We start from the raw sequence: 18,659 nt of genomic DNA, 5'->3' as shown, positions 1-18,659 counted from the left end.
CATCAGCTAGTTCCCAGAAGCATCTTCAAAGCTCAGCTCAAGTGCCACCCCCCATTGAAGGCCTCTTCTGATACCTACCTTCCACACTTTCCCAGAGCTAGTGCCTCCCCCTGCTAGTGCCTGCCCCTCCCCCCTATAATATGCACCCAACTGTCTTGCATTAGTTTGTTTACATTTTGCACTTATTCATATGTGCATATTTTCCCCCTAACAGAATGTAATCTCCTTAAGGTCCCAGACTATTTCCTTTTTTGAGGGGTTTGTTTTGCTTCTTCAGAGCCTAGCACGGTGACAAGCACATGGTAGGTAACAAATGCTTTCTGACTGATTCATTTGGTTCTAAACCGGAATAGTAACAGGAAGTTTGTTTTTCTTTCTGATTGAAAAAAAAAATAAACTTAGGATAGTGCATCAGTGATGGAGTTTTTTGTCTTAGGCACATGTTTTACCAAGAGGAAAAATTGTGAAAGGAATATTGCCAGTTGGGTACATCAACCCAGTAGGATCCAGGCTTCTGGTATCACAGATAAATTCTGGTATCACAAAAATACTTATTGTGAACCTGATGGTCATTCACATTCAGGAGGATAATTCACTTTTTCCTACTGGTGACGCCAGGTCTCCAAGGCAGTGTTAATTTCAAGAGCTACCATTTCATCACTGCATTGTCTTTTTACTTAGGTCAGTTGGCTTCAGTGATGGGGAGGTTAGGAAGAACACATCTCAATCAAGCAGTTTTTCTTTAAGGATGAATTTTTAGAGATGTTTGACCCCTTCCCATCTCCTCCACCCCTACCCCAATCCCAGGCAGGAAAGGGCAAGTGGATGATCTTTGGTTGGGAGGAGGCAATGTTAATGGAGATATGTTAAAGAGGGCTGAAAGAAGAACCTCAAAGGATTGTACATCCAGGAAATACACTGGGAAAAAAAGGCTGGGGGGGGGGGGGGTTGGCCCTTCCATTCCTGAAAGATTGCCTACAGTGTAATTTGGGTTGGTGTGGTCTAAGTCTATTTCCCTGGCAGGACCTTCTAAGGAGAGGCATCATATTTCAGTGAAATGAATATCAGCAGTGGGAGTCAGAGGACCTGGGTTCAGATTATGATTCTGTTGTGTGACTTTGGACAAGTCACATCAGCTCTCTAGGACTCAGTGTTCTCATTGGAAAAATGAGGGGGTGGACCAGGTGGTCTCTAAAGTCGCTTCCAGCCAAGCCTCTCATGCTATGATCCTGTGAAGTGACCCCTGAAACTCCTGCAGCTGCTCCATGAATAAAATTAGCACCAGACCTTGTATTTCAGGGATTCTTAAACTTTTCTGAGTCATGGATCCTTTTTGCAGCCTGGTAAAGCCTATGGACCACTTCTCAGAATAATGTTTTTAAAAGCATAAAATAAAATACATAGGATTTCTAAGGAAACCAATTATGTTGAAATACAGTTATCAGAATATTACCAAAAAAAAAAAAACCCCAACAAAATAAGTTCCCAGTCCCCAGGATAGAAACCCCTGATCTAGAGAGATGAGAGCAGGGAAGCCTCAGGGGTAGGAAGAGGAGAGAAATACGTGGGTCACTAGTGTGGCTCCCCAACCCTTCCCAAAGCTAGTAGGGTGGAGTCTCAGAAGAATGCCAAGTCAGTGAAGCAGCCCTCCCTCAGCTGTTTCAGAAAGGCTGTATCAGCTTGGGCTCAGGCTGACCACACCCAGTGGGGGCAGTACCAAGCTTAGCCACAGCAGACAAGATGCCCAAAGGCTAGGGGGGGAACGTTGACACTGCTGGAGTGTTGTCTTCCCTGGAGAGACAGACATTGACACACCCATAGGAGGGGCTTTCAGGGAAACTCCAGGATCCCTCCCTGACCTTCCCCAGACCCTAGAGGTTTACAAAGTTCTCAGCCACCTTCCCAAGGCAAATAGAAAAACTCCAAGATAGCTAGGCTGTTTGCTTCAAACTCTTGGCAAGGAAAACTTCATTTTTACACCTCCCTAAATTCCCATCCTTGCTACACCCTGGGACACAATCACAATTTCTTCCCCACAGACTTGTGCTTTTATCAGTATAAAAAACTTACCAAGTGGAAATTCCCTCCGCTGAATGAGATCTGTAACTTACAGCCTTGGAGAGTCAGTGTGTGTCAGGGGAAGAGCTTGAAGCTAAGACTTTCTGACCGTGATGCTGGCCCTCTGGTCACTAAGCCACACTGCTAGGAACACCAATAATGGCAGTCAGACTGCCCAGGATAAAGTCTAACAGGCTGACAGGTTGATATTCTTCCTGCTGTTCCTGTGCTAAGTACTGTGACAAAAGGGAGCCTGGCACTCTCACTAACTACTTGTGTGACCTTGGGTATTCTGTTTAACTTCTGTGGGCCTCAGTTTCCTCCTCTGTAAAATGATGGCATAGTACTAGATGGTTTCAGACAGAGGTTCCTGCCAGCTGTAGATATACGATCCTTGAGAAACAAGGTCTCATATTTGTTTCTACATTTTACATAAGGCAGAGTCTGGAACCAGTTGAAAGAGAGGGGACTTTTTAAGGAGATGATTGGTACACAATCTATCACTGTCTATTCTAGGATCCATCCTAAAGCAGCTTCTCTTCCTCTCTTCTAACCCCCAGATTCAGAGACCAAGGTTCAAGAAAGCAAAGGTTGGAACCCCTTCAAGAAAAGGTAAGGAGAGTTATCAGCCCTGACAGCAAACACTGCATTCATTATACATATTAAGCACCTACTGTGTACAGAGCACTGTGTTCGTTCAGCCCAGGGCTCAGATGATAAATTAGATATAGTCATTGCCCTTGAGGAACTTAAAATCAAGTAACAATCACTCAACAGTTTATATAACACTTTAATGTTTACAAATCACTTTCTTCATATCCATCTTCGAAGGTAGATATTGAAAGTGTTATTATTCCCATTTTATAGAGAAAATGGGTTTAGGGAAGTTAAATGACTTGCCCGAGATCATATAGGTACAAAATGTCAAAGATAAGATTCAAATTCTGTTCTCTTCTGTTTCCAAGTATAGCACTTCTTACCACTATCCCATATTATACTCAATAGGAGTGATAAAGTACAAAGACTTGAAAATATATTAAGTATGCCCTGCTACTGATTGCTTATTGAGAGTCAGAGGGACTATGTTCCAGTCTTTTCTCTGACACATTCTAGGTAATGGCTTGTAAGTTACTTAACTTCTCAGTGCCCCAGTGAACTCATTAACATTGTAAAACACAGAGTAAATGTTGATTTGCCTGGGCAGAATTTGCAGTAGCACCTGGGTGTAGCATTGGATAGAGCTACCCTGACTAGAGTCAGGAGAGACCTAAATCGTCATTCTGGGCAAGTCACTTAACCTCGGTTTTCTCTTTTGTAAAATGAGGATAATAACAACAACTGTTGTTGCCCACAACAACCTGTTTGAAAATGAGAAAATAATCACAAAGTGCTTGTCACAAGCACCATATAAAAGTTATCTATCATTATTATGAGGAGTTTTCTCACTAGGAGTTCCCCTTGCTAATAAAATCTCTGGTCCAGTTCCCCTCCCTCTTAAAATAGAGTATTTTAAGAACACAAGAGGAGTAGAAAGTGCTATGAGATCAGATGAAGGAGAGGCCATTTCCATCTGGGGAAGATCAGAAAAAGAAATAGGAATGAACAGAGCTCATCCAGTATCTCAGATTAATCCCATTTCGAAAAGGGCAAGCTTGATATAGGGTGGGGGAGGAAAGGGAAGCTGACTCAGGGCACAGGAGAGTCAGGTTACGCAAAGACAGCTGTTCTCTGGGTGTTTTTAGAAGGCTTTGGCTCCCAAACTTCCATTCTCCAGTCCTGTTTTTACATCCAATTCCAAAGCTAATTACATTCTGGAAATAAGTAAAGTGAATTAAGACATTACCCCACCTTATAGGGTAGAAAGTATTAATATCAGTTAATATATTATATTATTATATAGTACATATAGTATATATAATCATAATATATATATGTTATAATTAATATCAGTTAATAATAGACTTCTGCTAATCATTTACCTTAGTTTTTTTCATGAACCAGAGACAACTATGAATTTTGTTACTATTGTTAAAGGGATAGAATTGGTTTTAAACTCAAGAAGACCTGGATTCAGATTCTGCTATGTGACTCTAAGCAAACTCTCTAAGACTTTAAGTTGCAGAAAATATGCTACTTTACAACAATTCTGGTCTATGTCTCTATATATCATGCAGAAGAGGACTCAGAAAAAATTGTTTTGACCCATTAAATTTAATATAGACTTAAAAAAAACCCTATTAACAGAATTTCACAATTTCATATGCCATGCTCTTTTTCCTGTACTTTGTTTGTTGAGTGAATGTTGAAAATTAAAACTAAATTAATTTAAAAAAGAAATGTTTAGGGCGGTGAGGTGGCGCAGTGAGTAAAGCGCCGGCCCTGCAATCAGGAGGACCAGAGTTCATCTGGCCTCAGATGCTTAACATACACACACAAAAAAACTAGCCGTGTAACCTTGGATAAGTTACTGAACCCCAATTGCCCTCCAAAAGGCAAAAAAAAAAAAATGTTTGTTGATGACTGTTCATTTCATAGTAAAAAATTATGATTATAAGATGAGAAGCAACATGTTGTAGTGGATTTAGGAAGACCTAGCTTCAAATCCTATTTCTAACTGAGCATTGGCTGTAGAACCAAGGGCAGATTAATCACAGTCTTGGTGCCTAAGCTCTAAGGCTCTAAGTTGGGGCGGAATTGTTGATCTACATCAGTGGAATGAGTCTCCATAGACAGTTTTCTACACAGATGAAATAACAATCTAGATCAAAAAAGGGGAATGGGAGTAAGAATGACCCTGATGTCCCTGGGCCCAGAGGGACACAGGAAGCCTGATGATGTAGAAAGAGAAAAGCAGTGAACTGGACTTAACTTCTACCTTTGCCCCTCATTAAGAGGTTAAGGAGATAAAGTCATAGTCTCTCTGAACTTCAGTTTCTACATGTGCAAAGTGGTATTAATATTTACTGCTTCATATTCAAGAATCTGTTGAGAGAATAAAAATGATAGAGGTAAAGCCCTTTGTAAACCTTGAAGCCTATGTAAATGTCAGCTTCTATTATTATCCCACTATAATTGGCTCTGGACAGTGGAAAAGCTAGGTCTGCCTGGGATCCATATGGGGGAATCTGGATTGAATTCTGGATCTTAGGCATCTCAAATATGATGAGGGAGGGGTCTTATCAGGCAAAGAATAAAGACTCAACCTGAAGGACAGAGAAGCCAGGAAGAAAGCCAGCTAGGCAGGATTCTGTTGGGGAAGACAGGTTTGAGATAGAAGAAGAAGCCTGTGATAAAGGAATGTATCCTCCTATACTCTGAGTAACTTCCAGTAACTCTTCAGATAATTTCACAATTGTGGGTATAAGATATATTGATAGGAATAGGAAAGTTGCAGCTAAGACAGCAAAATTACCTCTTCAATACCCCACTCCAGATTTACATACCCCTTCCACTGTGCTCTATGGAATGCCTGCTCCATAAGTTTACAAACTTGACTTCTTCTTAATCCTTTTCCTGCTCCTTCCATCTTCTGACACTCACTGAGACCTGGCTTCCTTCTGATCACGTGAAATCCTTGGCCACCTTTTCCAGTGTTGATTGTATTTTCACTAGTCATGGTGGAGGAGATGGAATACTCCTTACTCCCCATTGCTAATTCCAGATTCTCTCTCTATTACTATCACTCAGTAACCTTTCTTCCTTTGAGGTTCATGCCATTTATTTATCATCCCTTCAAAATTCTGGCAGCTGTTACCATGTTTCCCCGATAATAAGATACTGTCTTATTATATTTTTTGGACAGAAAAACACCAGAGGGTTTATTTTCAGGGGAGGGCTTATTTTAATGAACATTGACAGCAATTTTAATAAACAGGTAAATGTGAACAAAAAAATGTACCTTTATTCAATAAGCAAATCACTGGGGAAGAACAGGATGACGCACTCACTGCTGCAGCTCTGATTGGATGCAGCTCAGAGCACGGTGTGCGTTTCGGGGGGGGGACGGTGCATACAGAGGGTAATAGCGCAGGGGATCACCTTCACTACAGTAGCAATCTCAATAGGGCTTATTTTCGGGGGAGGGCTTATTTTAGAGGAATCTTACACAGTAAGGGGAGGGCTTATTTTCGGGATAGGTCTTATTATCGGGGAAACACAGTATCTACAGACCCCCCCGAAGATTCTTCTTCCTTCCTCCATGAGTTCAGTGCCTGACTCACAGTCTTTCTCTTCTTTCTAACCCCCTGCTTTTATGGGAGGAGACTTCAACATAGATAATGATAAGCCTTCAAATACCTAACTTCCCAATTCTTCATTTACTCATTTCTTTTGACCTGCTCCCCACTTCACTTTAGTTGCACTCAGATATAGACATACTCTTAATCCTATCATTCATGAGTATTCTACCTCCATGTTCATGAACTCTGAAATTCTTTTGTCTGATCATAATCTATTGTCATTCCATCTTTCCCTCTGCCTTTTGATCTCTAGCCCTACTCTTCAAGCTCACTGTGACCCTCAATTCCTCCAACCCTCAGGTCTTTCCTAGATCATCCAGCTACACTGTCCTCTCTTCAATATCTTGACTGCTCGGGGAACCAATTCAATTATACACTATCATCTACATTTGAGTCCATTACCTCCTTATTCCATTACCTAGCGTGCCTTGCCAAGAACCTTGAATCACTTCCACCATCTGCTGCCTTTGCTCCTATTCACATACTACCAAATGGACCTGAAGAAAATCATGAAACCATGCTGACCAAGTCCACTACAAATGTACACATGGTCTCAACTTGAGACTCACTACAGAAAAACAACAAAAAAAGCCTTTTCCACCACTCTAATCAACTATCTCATTTACCACAAATAGCTTTCCCAAACATTTTCATCCCTCCTCCAACTCTTAACACTGCCTTCTCAGCTGATAATTTTTCCTCATATTTCATTGAAAAAATTGAGGCTAGGTGGCACAGTGAATAGAGCACCGGCCCTAGAGTTGGGAGGTCCTGAGTTCAAATTTGACTCAGACACTTAACACAATAACTAGCCATGTGACCTTGGGCAAGTCACTTAACCCCAATTGCCCTCAAAAAAAAAAAAGAAAAAATTGAGGCCATTCACTGAGAGCTCCCTCTTCTCCCTTCCTTTTCATCTCACATCCCTCACATCACAAGTGTCTTTCCTCATTCTTACCTCACCCATTTCTTACATGAAGATGTGACCTTTCTTCTTGCAAGGCTTGACTACCAACCTTGACTCCAACATAGAGATGTCATTTTGGCCCTCTTTGAGAACAGAGGACAAGAACCAACATGCACAAGTGATCTCATTCCATCCCATCTTCTCTAGCAGATTGCTGCTTCTATCATCCCCTCTCATGAATCTTCAGTTCCTCCTCTCTGCTGGTTGGTGTAAAGCCAAGTACAAGCAGCTTTCCAGAGGACTGCTGCTGTGAACAGCTTCAAGGTTCTGATTACATAGTATAGTGAACTTTCTATTTATTCAGTAATAAATTAAGACAAAACATTGACAGAAACCAAAGTACCGCATTCACAATGTTACAACATAACAAATTATCACTAAAGTGGCCACATAGTTTTCACCAAAATGGCCACATAGTTTTAAACAAAAAATATCATTCAATAAGTCCTTAACTCAATCATCCTTAAGAAGCAAGCCTCCTTAAGGGACACAAAGTACAAAGGTCAAAATTCCCCACCCCTACATCATAGTAAATCATAATCTTCTCAGCATCAGGTACCCAAGAAGAGGTCTTTTCATTTTGACTTGAGGCTGGCTCTCAGTTTCCATGATCCCAGTTCGTGCCCAAATCCGTCCAACCGTCACCTGGATTCAAAGGCAGGCAGCTCTCAGCTCTTTTTCTAGTTCCTCATCTAGTTCCTCATCCAGTTCCCATTCCATATTGAAGCTCACAATGTCCAGTCCACCTCAAGTCCTTTATAGTTCCTGTTTCTGGGAAGACAAAGCTTGATAGAGCCACAATAGTATTCATGCACATTGCCAACATCATCATCAATTCACTATCTACCTGTGAAATCAACACAGACTCACCAGCAAGGTATGAGAACTCAACACAAATCATCAGTATAGAAGTCAACACATACCCACAAACAAGGTCCAAGAGATCAACACAAATCATCAACATAGAAATCAATGAAGACCCATGTAGTACCAATGCAATATTTATAGCGCCCATTATCACAATAGAGATGGTGACTATAACTATCACATGGCGTTCTACCACAAAATATGTCAAACTCTTCAGATAGAGGATAAAGTTGAAGGATTTATTTAGACACCAGGAAACCAAATCCCCAAACCAGTAAGCCGAAGTACTAAAGACACTTAGAAGCCATAATAATGGCGAGAGCCATGCCATCCTTTGGCCTTCCCACAAACTAATACGAGGTCAATATTTACTCACAAAACTCTCTATTTCTTTACCTAAGCTCCTCTGTCTCCAACTGTCAGATTCATGCTCTACCAGCTTCTCTGTGGGCTCTGTGTCTTCTCAGCAAATTCCTCCTACCACAGGTTCCATGTGACTACATTCAGACTATCAGGGGTAGCTTCCTGTGGGCTCTAGGGGCCAGAGTTTTATCTTCACAGCAGGGCAGGTCTTCAAACTCCCCCCTAGGTCTATTAAGGGGCAGGGAAAATCTTCAAATTCCCATTCCCATTACAACCCACAAACAAGTCCAAGAGGTCAACACTAATCATCAGTAAAATCCCAGGACCTCCAAAACCCTCCTCCAGGACTTCTGTAAACAGACAGCCAGAAATTCCTCTTTCAGGGCTTCCAGTAAGGTCCCAGGGCCTCTGCACAAAGTATCACAAACAAACATCAACACAGACAGAACCGACAAACATAGAGTGCCAGGATACCACAAGTTTTCTCCTTCTTAACTCTGCCACCCCAAGAGTTCTGCTCTCTTCTCAGTTCTTCTCAGTTCTGCCACCACAAGTTCTTTTCTCATTTCTGCTCTCTCCAGCCTGGGCTTCTTCTTATATATGGTCATTAGCTCCTCCCTTGATGCAACAGGAGTTCACAAATTCTAGGGTTCACAAGTTGTGGGGTTCACAAGTTCTGCTTCTCAACAAAGACTTGATACAATCATGGGCAAGAACTGAAACAAGGTATTAACTACTTCTTTGCTTGCCATTACAGTTGGCTGCTTCCCTGCCTCCTTCAAACATGTCTCCCTTATTCTTAAAAAATCCTCACTTAAGCTGATCATCCTTTCAAGCTCTCATCCTATATTTCTTCTGTTAATGGCTAAACTCCTTGAAAAAGCTATCTACAATCACTGCCTCTACTTCTTTTCCTCTCACTCTCTTCTAAACTTTCAGCAGTCTAGCTTCTGACTTCATCATTCCACTGAAACTGCTTTCTCCAAAATTATGAATAATCTAATTGCCAAATCGAATGGATTTTTCTCATTTCTCATCTTTCTTGCCCTCTCTACAGTATTTGATGCCATCAGCCACCATATTCTCCTTGAAGTTCTCTTCTCTCTAGGTTTTAGTGACACTACACTCTCTGAATTCTCCTTGTACATGTCAGGAAACTCCTTTTCTGACTCGTTTTCTTGATCTTCATCCAGATCAAGCCAGCAAACTGTGAGTGTACTCTAAGGCTCTGTCTCAGGCCCTCTGTTCTCCCTCTATTCTCTTTCATTTGATGAACATTAGCCCCCATGGATTCAATTTTCATCTCTCTGCTGATAATTTTCAGATCTTTTTATCCAGTCCTAACTTCTCTCTCTCTCTCTCTCTCTCTCTCTCTCTCTCTCTCTCTCTCTCTCTCTCTCTCTCTCTCTCTCTCTCTCTCTCTCTCTCTCTCTCTCTCTCTCTCTCTCCTCTCTCTCTCTCTTTGCTTTTTGGAAGAGTGAATGCTGGGCAATTCGGGTTAAGTGACTTGCCCAAGGTTACATGGCTAGTAAGTGTTAAGTGTCTGAAGCAGGATTTGAACTCAGGTCCTCCTGATTCCAGGACTGGTACTGTATTCACTGAGCCACCTAGCTGCCCCTCTAACTTCTCTTCTAACCTCCAGTATAGCAACTACAACTATCCACCCAGAAGACATGCTTCCTTTGGGATATGAGCTTGGTAGGACTATAACTGTAGGAATTGAAGTTACCAACCTAATCCCCACCCAAAAACCAGGATGGCAAAGAGGATTATACCCCAAAGATATTGGGGAAAATATTTGTACATTTCTTCTTGCCATGTATTAGAATTAAAAATCTCTTTGTAAAAGTCAATTGATGTTAAGTGGTTAAAGAGGTGCCTGAAAACTTGAGGTGCCCTAGAACCTTGAGAAGGAGATATAATCAGCCTGGCTCTGAGACTGAGAGTCTAGAGTATTTTTCATTTTCCTCTTTTGTCATGTTAGCCAGTCTGATAGGTGTGACCAATATGAGTTTCTCATCTTTGCAGTCACCTACATGACCCTCCATACTCTATTTTTCACATTTTATTGTGATACTTTAAGAATTACCAACTTGATTATTGTAACAGCTCTGTGGGCTAAGTCACATTTTCCCCATTTTACAAATAAGGGTAACTGAGATTTAGAAAGGTTAAGTAATTTGCTCTAGGTCATATATCTAGCAAGTAGCAGAGCCAAGATTTTAAACCAATTGTTGTTCCTTGTTTTATGCTTGACTTGATATGAATAATCAGAGGACAGCTGAATAAATTTATATCAATGGTTGTATCTGTCATGGACTTTTGTATGCTCTTAACTAAATGGGAGATATCTTTTTATTTTATTTTTATTTTTTAAGAAATGGGGGTTAAGTAACTTGTTCAAGGTTAAATGGCCAGTTATTTCTGGGTGTGGTGCTAAGTATCTGAGTCTGGATTCGATCCCCAGGTCATCCCAACACTGGAGCCAGTGTTCCTACTCACTGAGCCACCTGGCTGCCCCTGGGAGATATCTTATTGGGGATGCATTTGAGGTTATATTTTGTTCTACTGAGTCAAATGGTTTTTTTGTGTATAATTTATGTATTCACATGGATGCTCGAAATGTGGTTCACAGTCAGGTAGCATGGACAGATATATCTGGAATCTAGCTCTTTCTTCTCCTAGGGAGACTGTCATTTCCATTTTGGTGAAGGGTCAGAGTTGAGTGCATGCTCTTTCATTCATCTGTCTTCTAGAGGTTAAATTAGAATTATATCTGTCTGTCCTAAATCTTGGTAGTCTCAGTTTCAACAGATTCTATACAGAAGCCTCTTAACTTGGTTGCTGGCCTTTAGCTTAAACTCACCAGTATGACTCCTTCCCAGCAAATGCTAGTTACACAAAAGACCATCAAATGGCAAGTAGTGAATAAGCCAACTTATCCAAGCAAAACAATAAACAGAAATTAGAGAAGTTCTACAAATTATAATATATCAGAAAACACACAGGAGTAAATGAGCTCTTATTGTGAGAGCAAGAAATCTTAGCTCCAACCAAGAAAAAGATCCTAATCCAAGAAGAGCTAAGTCTATCAAAATTAGTCATTGTACCATGTGGCTGTTACTATGTACAAAAAAAAACCTTCCTTCATTCCTTCCTCTCTCTCTCTCTCTCTCTCTCTCTCTCTCTCTCTCTCTTTTTCTCTCTCTCTCTCTCTCTCTCTCTCTCTCTCTCTCTCTCTCTCTCTCCCTCTTTCTTCCTCTCTCTCTCTTTCCCCCCATATCTGTCTCTGTCTCTCTGTCTGTCTTTCTCTGTCTCTGTCTCTGTCTTTGTCTGTCTGTCTGTCTGTCTGTCTGTCTGTGTCTCTCATCCTAGAAAGGCAAGCAGAAGGTCAGAGACATGTTGAGGAACTAGCTTCCCTTCCAGGTCTGCAGCTTTCAAAGTCTTTCTACAGGTTTCTCTGGAAGAGTGTTTGGACTACAAATGTTGTTCCTCCAAGAAGCTCTGGCACCAACCTATCACAACGGTCCACAGCATTGCTTCATCATTATCTCTACCATTTAGTAGTCTCCATAGCACCTGGCTGCCTCTCCCTGACTCCACTTTGATGAGAGCCAGGTTACATTTCTTTCTTGGGTCAAAACTTTTAAAAATCCCTTGCAAAAATCATCTAGGACAAGTTTGAGACATTTAACTATGTAGCATAAATACAGACATCACCATTTTAAAATAACAAGAGGGATTTTCCTGGCATCATGAGTAATTAATCTATAGTGCCCTTGAAAACAAAATAAAACAAATGTGTATTAATAGTAAACACAATAAGTTTTACAGAAATTAGGACAGACCAACACTTCATACCATATACCAAAAAGGTAGTATCATAAATAAATTAGGGAAACTTGGAAAAATTTACTTGTCAGATCTATGGATAAGGGAAGAGTTTATGATCAAACAAGAGATAGAGAGGGTCATGGGAAGTAACATGGATAATTTTGATTACATGAAACTAAATTTTTTTTTCACAAGCAAAACTAATGCAGCCAAATTTAGAAGGAAAGCAGGAGCATGGGGGGGGGAACTTTGCATAAAAATTTCTCTAATAAAGGCCTAATTTCTCAAATATATAGGGAACTGAGCCAATTTTATAAAAATAAGTGCTATTCTCCAGTTGAAAATGCCCAAAGGATATGAACAGGCGATTTTCAAAAGAAGAAATCAAAGTAATTGATAGTCATATTTAAAAAATGCTCTAAATCACTATTGATCAGAGAAATGCAAATTAAATAACTCTAAGGTATCATCTTACACCTATCAGATTGGTTAACATGACAGAAAAGGAACATGACAAATGCTGTTGGGGTGTGGAAAAATTGAGACATTAATACACTGCTGGTGAAATTGTGAACTGGTCCAACCATTCTGGAGAAAATTTTGGAACTACTCCCAAAAGTAGGGCTATAAAGTCATGTATACTCTTTGACCCAGAAATACTACTACTAGGTCTGTATTCCAAAGAGATTTTTAAAAATAAATAAATAAACGAATCTATGTGTCCAAAAATATATATAGCACCTCTTTTTGTGGTGGCAAAGAATTGGAAATTTAGAGAATGCCCATCATTTAGGGGAATGGCTGAACAAGTTGTGGTATATGATTGTGATGGAATACTATTGGTCTATAAGAAATGATGAGCAGGATGATTTCAGAAAAACTTGGGGAGATTTATATGACTGGATGCAAAGTGAAGTGAGCAGAACCAGAACATTGCACACAGTAATAGCAATAAAATAGGATGATCAAATATGAATGACTTAGCTATTCTCAGCAATACAATAATCCAAGACGATTCCAAATGACTTATGATGAAAAATGCTATCTGCCTCCAGAGAAAGAACTGATGGAGTCTGAATACAGATCAAATCATATTTTTAAAAACTTTCTTCATTTTTCTTGGTTTTTTTTTGGGGGGGGTTCTTTTACAACATGACTAATAGAAATGTTTTGCATGACTTCACATGTATAATTGATATCATATTGCTTTCTTTCTATTTTTTTTTTTTGCTTTTTTGAGGGCAGTTGGGGTTAAGTAACTTGTCCAAGGTCACATGGCTAGTTTTTGTGTGTGTGTGTTAAGTGTCTGAGGCCGGATCTGAACTCAGGTCCTCCCGACTCAAGGGCTGGCACTCTACTCACTGCACCTCCTAGCCGCCCCATATTGCTTTCTTAATGGGTGGAGGAGGGGCAAGAGGGAGGAAGAGAATTTGAAACTCAAACTTTAAAAAAATGTTTAAAAAATTTTAATGTAATTGGGAAATATCTAATGAGATTAAATAAAAAATGATATTTAAAGAAAAAGAAACTATAAATACAATAGACATGATAATATGTAGAGCATCACCAGAGTATCTCAGTGACAATATGCCTAAGAGCAAAATAAAAAAAATACAGTAGTACATAGAGCATCCTTATAAACTTTATAGAGATGGGAAAGTAGATATGTGTTGTCAGTAATTGCTCATTTCTTCCTACATCTTCCCATTTACCCCTTTTTGGGGTAAGTGAAAGGGGCAGGGACTTAATTCCTTTAGTGATTTCCCCCCACTACTTTGTAATCTTCTTCTTTTTGAAATATCCTGAAAAATCACTCTGTATGTATGTGACTTCAAAACTGTGTCACCTCTGGTATGGATTCCTTCCATGTATACTTGGCCAAATCTATGTTTTCTTCCCAATTTTCTTTTTTAAATGACTATTTCTATTTCTTTACTTAGTATATCAGGTACTGAGGTGGTAGAGTCCAAATGTAGTGTACTGTCATCGATGTGAAACATCACTATGGAAATGCTGGCAGATGTTTCATATCATGTCTAGTTGTCACAATCTCAACCATAATCCATGGCTTAGATATGAAACTCGGGGTTTACATTGACTAGTTTCGATCTGGGGGTGGGGGGTCCTAGAAAAACTCTCCTAGGCTCAAGCTCCTGAGCTTTCCGTAAGATATATCAGAATGTGACTCATATCTAGAATGCTTAAAAAAAGGAAAATGGCCCTCAGCACTATCTTCAACCAACAAGAATATAGTAAAGGATTTATTTAATCCAGCCAAAAAATGCAAAGGACTTATATCTAAGCCTATAAACAGGACAACACTCCTTTCCTTTAGTGGGCCTTCCCCTTCTCAGGGACCTATGCAGTCCCCTAGTCTTTTAGCATTGCCCCAGATGGTGTGCCCGTAATAGAAAGAACTTGGGATGTTTGGAATCAAACAACTTGCCTCTCTGATGAATTTCACTTCTCAGAGATCTACAATATAGGATCACAGGGTCATAGTTTTAGAGCAGGAAGAGATCTTAGAGGCCATCAATGAGGAAACTGAAGCTGAGAGAGGAGAGGTGATTTGCCCAAGGTCACATGGCTAAAAAATCTTGATTCCGAATCTATCATTCTGTTAACTGGGTCACCTTAGTCTTCCGAATTGATAGTAATACCCTAGGTTGGTCCTCTTTCTCCACAAGAGGAAAGTCCTCAGGCAATACACTGTGATTCTATTCATTTCTGTTTCTGGACTTCAGCAATCCCTTGGTCCATGAACAAAAGGCTGAGCCTAAGAATTACTGCATCATTCTGCTACTGCTGCTTTTCCATGGCTTAGCTGACATACCTGAAACACCTGGATCGACCAAGAAAACTCTTGTCCTCTCCACTGCCCCCTATGTCCTTTGGCATCTCTGGATTTATGCTATTTCACCCCTGCTGGGAGACCATGAATGAAGACGCATAGACCTCACTTTAGGGAAGCGTCCCTGTGTAATCCTTCTTTTCTGTTTCTCTGCATCTCTCTGGTGTTCAGCCTTTCTCTGTGCCCACTTTTATTTTTAAATTTAATTTAATTAAAAAATATTTTCAGTTCCAAATTCTCTTACTCTGATCCCTCCCTCACCCATTGAGAAGGCAAGAAATAAAATACACATTTTACATACAAAGCCATATTTCTCTATTAGTCATGTTGCAAAAAAAAGAAGGTGAAAGAAAATATGCTTCAGTCTGCCCTCAGAGTTCATCAGTTCTCTCTCTGGAGGTAGATAGCATTTGTTTCATCATGTTTCCTTGGGATATTCATGGATCATTGTGTTGATCAGTGTAGCTAAGTCATTCATAGTCGATCATTGTTACAATATTTTTGTTACTGTGTACAATGTTCTCATAGTTCTGCATACTCTCTTTTGCATCATTTCATATGTCTTCCCAGGTTTTTCTGAAGGCACATGCCTCTTCATTTCTTACAGCATAAATGCCAAATTTAACTGTATCATCATTGCAGATTTTATGACAAATTATAGGTGAAAAAGTGGGGTGCAATCATTATGTGAAGCTGTTAAAAATTGTGTGGGTATTACTTAAAAATCATTTATTACTAAACTGTCTTTGGTGCAAGATTAGGATGCATGGAATACTCATGAATATATTGTAAAATTGAATACTCCTTGCAGTACATCAAAGATAAATACATAACCATATGCCACTGGTTGAAGACAATTCAACATCATTATTATTGTTTTTAATTTTTTAATTTACCTTTTAAGCTATATGACATAGAATTATATCATGTGAAAATTTTGAGATAAAAGGTCATAAACCCATTTTTGGACTTAAAAAAAAACAGGGTACAATGATTATGCAGTGGCAAGAATTATGCAGTGAAATACAGTAGTATTCCATCACCATCATAACAACTTTTTCAGCCATTCCCCAATTGATGGGCATCCCCTCAATGTCCAATTTTTTGCCAACTTGGTGCCCCTTTTTAAAGGTCAAGTCCAAGGGTAGCTCAGGAACTCCCTATGAGTATCAACAATCAATCATCACTAAAGAAGTATCAATGGGACAAAAAAAAAACTTAAGACAAGGCAAAGAATCCACACTTTATTAAGGAGACATCTTCAGTCCTAGAACAAAGGCAACATAAATAAAGATCCCAGGACAATTCTGGGCATAGGCATTACACATCTGGGACTAATCTAGATTTAGTGTCTCATAGTAACCTTTTGGCTCCCTACTACTTTTCACTGCTTTGTGACTTATCCTTTTCCAAAATGTTTAGCAAGAAGCCCTTTGGCAAAAAGAATAAGTGCTTCCTTGTTGAGCTGGTTCCTGGGTTCTTTAGTCTTCCTTGTTATGGTCATTTTACAGTGGTTAAATTTTCTAGGAAATGGTGGTAGTCAGAGTCAATATCTTTACTTTTATCCATCTCCTATTTCCAGAGTCAACAATTGTTTAAGTAAGTCAGACTGTAGTTTTAAAAATTGCATTTAGTGTCTTTTTTTCCTCACCTCCTTCCTTTCTTATAACTTCATATTAATTTTTACCTTTACTCTAACCAGTCAATTTAATTGCACAGGGACAGCTGATTTAGAAAGGATTACTACATTAATAACAAGTTATTTCTTGTTAAAATATAATCAGTTTCAGTTTTGTGATGTTGTGCAGTCCTCATTTCATCCAGCCAAAAGAAAATACAGGCATGAAATTTCTCACTTTCTTAACCTTTTTTTCTTTCACCAAAATGTAAAAATAGCTCTTACTTTGTAGAGAAATTTGTGATTTTATTCCCTATTTTACTCATTTGTATTTGTTGATGTTATTCAGTTAATAATAATTTAAAAATTTAAAGAAAGAATGTATCTTTGAACTGGATATTTTTAATAATAATGAAACAACAATAATAATGATGTTGAATTGTCTTCAGGGAATTTCCCTACCTAATGACCCCAAACTTTTCCCTGAAAAAAAGGCCCACTTCTTTTTAAAATAATATTCTTTCAGGGATGCCATATCATTTGGAGTCATGGCATGCCACACTCTGTGAAGAACTGAAGTTATCCAGAAGTCAATGGAGCTATGTTTGAAAGGCATGAAGAAGCTACAAGTGACTAACTGGCAACTGTGCAAGAGAAGTAATATAAAGCCATGGTCTCTAAACACTAAGATAAAAAGATTTGAACACCTCCACCAATATCTGCATATTTATTTATAAACTATGTTTATGTACTGCTGTACTAATACTTAACAAAATTTATAAAACATAGACAGAAATACATTTTTTTTAAAAGCAATTGGGGTTAAGTAACTTGCTCAAGGTTACACAGCCAGTTATTTTGTGTGGGTGCTAAGTGTCTGAGGCCAGAACCGATCCCGGATCTCCCGACGCTGGGGCTGGCGTTCTTACTCACTGCGCCACCTGGACGCCCCCAGAAATACATTTTTAATAAAGAATGAGATAAGGATGAAATATGTGATCTTAGAATTAATAGATCACCACTGGGTTTTATTGAAATGGAGGTGAGGGAGAGTAACATGGTCAGATCTATCTTTTAGGAAACTCACTTTGGTAATTGTGTGAAATGTAGATTGCAGAGGAGAGAGATCTGAAGCAAGGAGACCATTAGGAAACTATTTCAATAGTCCAAAGGATAGGTGACCTCTTAACTTTGGTAGTAGCTATATGAATAGAAAGAATAGGACATATATGTGAAGGTGGTAATGATGAGATTTCAAGGGAAGAAGGAAACACACACACTATGTGCCAGCACTGTGCTAAGAAATATTATCTCATTTGAATCTCACAACAACACTGGGAGTTTAGGATCTATTATTACTCTCATTTTAGAGTTGAGAAAACTGAGACAGGCAGAGGTTAAGTAACTTGTCCAGAGTTACATAGCTATTAAGTATCTGAGGTCACATTTGAACTCAGGTCTTCTGGACTTCAGACCAGTACTCTATTCACTATACAACCAAGCTACCTTTATTTCTAGCTGCTACCAACTAATTGTATATATGGTATGAGTGAGTGAATGGGAGTGAGGAGTGAAGGATAACACCAAAGTTTCAAATCTAGGTATCTAGAAGATCTTCAGAAGAAATAAGAAAATTTAGAAGAGGGTTCAATTTAAGAAGAAAGATAATGAGATCTGCAATGCAGCTCACAACCAATTTGTGCCTTCTTATCCTGTGTAAATTATTCTGTCCTACCACAAGTGAAAAGGGAAAAGAGGGTTAGGGTGTTTACTTCTTGGCCACTGCCCCTGAATGCAGAATTCATACAACCAAGGGAAGTCTGACACAACTAGAAGGCGATGGGGGAGGGGGATAAAGTGTGA

At 39.3% G+C, this 18,659-nt stretch overlaps 1 long non-coding RNA gene across 2 annotated transcripts; it reads left to right on the top strand.

The window, feature by feature from the left end:
* The first annotated feature begins 173 nt into the window (after positions 1-173).
* On the top strand, positions 174-17,612 carry LOC138149114 (uncharacterized). 2 transcript variants are annotated; one of them, XR_011165241.1, is made up of 3 exons: positions 174-302; positions 2,619-2,670; positions 17,323-17,612. It is a non-coding gene; the product is annotated as an uncharacterized lncRNA (long non-coding RNA). The 2 variants fall into 2 exon arrangements; XR_011165240.1 differs by lacking the exon at positions 174-302 and adding an exon at positions 2,076-2,260.
* The last annotated feature ends 1,047 nt before the right edge of the window (positions 17,613-18,659 follow it).

This window comes from Petaurus breviceps, unplaced genomic scaffold (genome assembly GCF_028583685.1).
Source record: "Petaurus breviceps papuanus isolate PSGF00001 unplaced genomic scaffold, PetGlider_PUasm1.0 90845, whole genome shotgun sequence".
In the NCBI taxonomy this organism is placed as follows: Eukaryota; Metazoa; Chordata; class Mammalia; order Diprotodontia; family Petauridae; genus Petaurus; species Petaurus breviceps.
The sequence above is the reverse complement of the archived record's forward strand: the minus strand, read 5'-3'. Positions and strand labels throughout refer to the sequence as shown.